Below are 2976 nucleotides of genomic sequence, written 5' to 3' on the forward strand. Positions count from 1 at the left end.
ACCCATAATCCCAGCCTTGGATCACACATAATCCCAGTGGATCATGAGTTAACACAAACTCTAGTAGTCCTCACCCCATGACTGCATGAGGCTTTGGGGGGACAACTAGACACAAACCATAACAACATCGTATTAGATTCTCTCTCTCTCTCTCTCTCTCTCTCTCTCTCTCTCTCTCTCTCTCTCTCTTGCTCTCTCTCCCTCTCGCTCTTGCTCTCAAAACAGAAGATGAAGAGCTACCAGGAATGTGCCTGCGTGCACAGGCCCTAGATTCAACCTCTAGTACCAGGGAGGAAGGAAGGAAGGAAGGAAGGAAGGAAGGAAGGAAGGAAGGAAGGGAAAGGAAAGAAAATGAAATGTTCTATAGACCAGCCCTCATGACTGCATACCAAGAGCCCTTTGAAGGTATCTCATGTAGACACCATTTGATTCTTACCCTGCATTGAGAAGGAAGATGAAGCCCTTCTTTGGGGAAGCCAAGTCATCACCACCACCCTGCCACTCCTTCATTTGTGGTCTAAATCCATAGAACCAAAGGAAAGACGCAACGAGGAATAACTTGTGAGTAGGACACTAATTGTCCAAAGAATGTTAATCTGAACCTTTCCTACCCTAGGCAAAGATTAACATGAATAATTCTACCTCTTTATGAAGAGTTAAGCAATTATTATAAGAAGGGCCACACTAGTACATTTATAGACCTGCATTTCTGCCACAAGTAACAGTGAAGAATCTTTTATGCTATTAACCTGTGTAAATTTCAGATTTTTTTTAAAATAGTTATATAGGTCACTGCACCATACCTATAACTAATTGCAACATTAGCTATCAAATTCTCATTGTTGGCTAATTTATCTTCAAAGACCCAAGGATGCAATTCGAGGTAATTACTACCTGTATGCGATGTTTCATTTATGGCCTGCATGAGCCGTGAATCTTCTTTCTATAACTAAAAACATTTAATGCAATTAATTCAAGAGGTCTGCCACATATGTCGTATATCCAAACTTAAAGCAAATTGCATAAGTGCGTGTTGTATTTTATGATCACATCCTGTAATTCTTTCAGGAAATAAGATGACTCCTGGTAAGCCTGCATGAGGGGGTAGGAATAGAGAAAGAACTATGTCGTTCTTTCTTAATGTTAATGAAGGTTTCTTTACTTTTTTCCCCTTAAATTAGGGCTAGAAACCCCTGAAAGTTCTTTGCAATGTATTTCTCAGTTTTTTTAACCACTGAATTCTATAAACACACCTTGCTTCTATTTGATTTTGATTGCTTTTTTGGCCTAGTTTCCCTGCAAGCATTTGGTATGATTGAATAATTTTTAGTTGTGTTTTCTCGCTCTGCCTATGCTAATCTACTAACGCTTGGATTTTGCAGCCTGGCTACGATCTACTGTCTTTATCTTCTGCTGGATTTGTAAAGAGGTATTTTATTGGCTGGCATTACCATTCACAGTGGCTTCTGGGAGCTGTCCTTCCACCAGACTCCCAGCTGACCTCTGATGGGGCCTCAGTGCTCAGAGAGAAGCTCAGTGCCTTCCCTGGGAGCTGCGTTATTACTCTTCCAACAGCTCCGCTTTTTGGCACGCTCTTGATTTTTCATTTTGGATGAGTTGTTAAAGTTTCAACACGAGAGCTAATGCCATTTAAGATGAGGATAAACTCCTTGATGGCTCAGATGATGCATTTTGCACAGCTCCTGCCTAGACTGCAGCGTGGCCCCCGAGGTGACATCCCGCATGCATTTGGGGGGCTGTTGTGCCACTTCAGAAATTCTCTAGCACTTGGACTGTGATATTGGGGAGCCCAATCTCTGTACACCCCCTCTGTCACTCAGAGTGGTAGGACCCTTCAGCAAAATGTGCACAGACACTTTTCTACACAGATGTCTTCCTTTAGGTCTTCATGGTGGCATATTGTCTTTCTGTTGCACAAGGACAGAAGAGGCGAATTTCTGTTCTGGCACATGAGCAGGGTCATCTGAACAAAGGATTCGGTTCTGAACAAAGGATTTGAGCAGTATGTGAACAATGTGAGCACAGTCCTCACATGCAGGTGAGTTCCACAAACATTCATTGATCACCTACTGTGTACTAAGCACGTATCCAGCTATAGCACGGCATAAAGAAATAAGGACAGACCTTGTTAGGGAATTGACCCTGGAACCTACTTTCTTGAAAGTTGGCCTTTCTGCCCTCATTCATTCAAGAAGCCTTTGGTGGATGATTCTTACAGAGCAGGCAGTGGACTGGGGTTATGAATACAAAAGTGAGCAGAGCTGACAGGACATCATTCCCGCCCATGTGGAGTTAATAATCTAGTCTTATTTCTAGATTAAGGAAAGAAACACTAGAAATCAGCAGAATAACAATGTATCTGGCATGAGATTTTATAGAGTGACTTATTAGGGAGGGATCAAAAGGGCCCCTTCAGGCCTGTACTGTCCTATCGACCAAGAGACAGAGCTTCCTGCTGCAGCTCTGCATTCCTGCCTCTTTCTCTTGCTCTTCTTCCCCACCTCTCTCATACTCAGCTTTCCTTACACATGTCCTCAAGTGGAAAAAGCATGGACCACTGTTTTGCCTCTAGATCTCAGGAAAATGCCAGCCTATAGCTTTATTTTGTTTTCTTTTCCCATAACTTTATTGAGAAACAAATAGCAATGAGACAGTTTCAAACCAAATTGGTAGGACAGATTCAATAATTAACACATTGCAAACATTCTTTCTAGTGGTTAATTGCTGTACAAGATGCAGAAATGATACCTATTTATAAACACTATTAGAACAAATCCCTCTATTCATTAAGAGAATGTAACTATATATCTATCCTAACCATTTTGAATACACAGAATACAAAATGGATATTCATCTGTATCCCCTTTTTTTGTTAAGCTCCGTTATTTGAATATTATAGGTGTGTTAACTCAGCAAAATATTCTAAAAGAGTCCAGTAGTCCATAATAGTATTGG

Source organism: Octodon degus, unplaced genomic scaffold (assembly GCF_000260255.1).
Source record: "Octodon degus isolate 3935 unplaced genomic scaffold, OctDeg1.0 scaffold00010, whole genome shotgun sequence".
Taxonomy (NCBI): Eukaryota; Metazoa; Chordata; class Mammalia; order Rodentia; family Octodontidae; genus Octodon; species Octodon degus.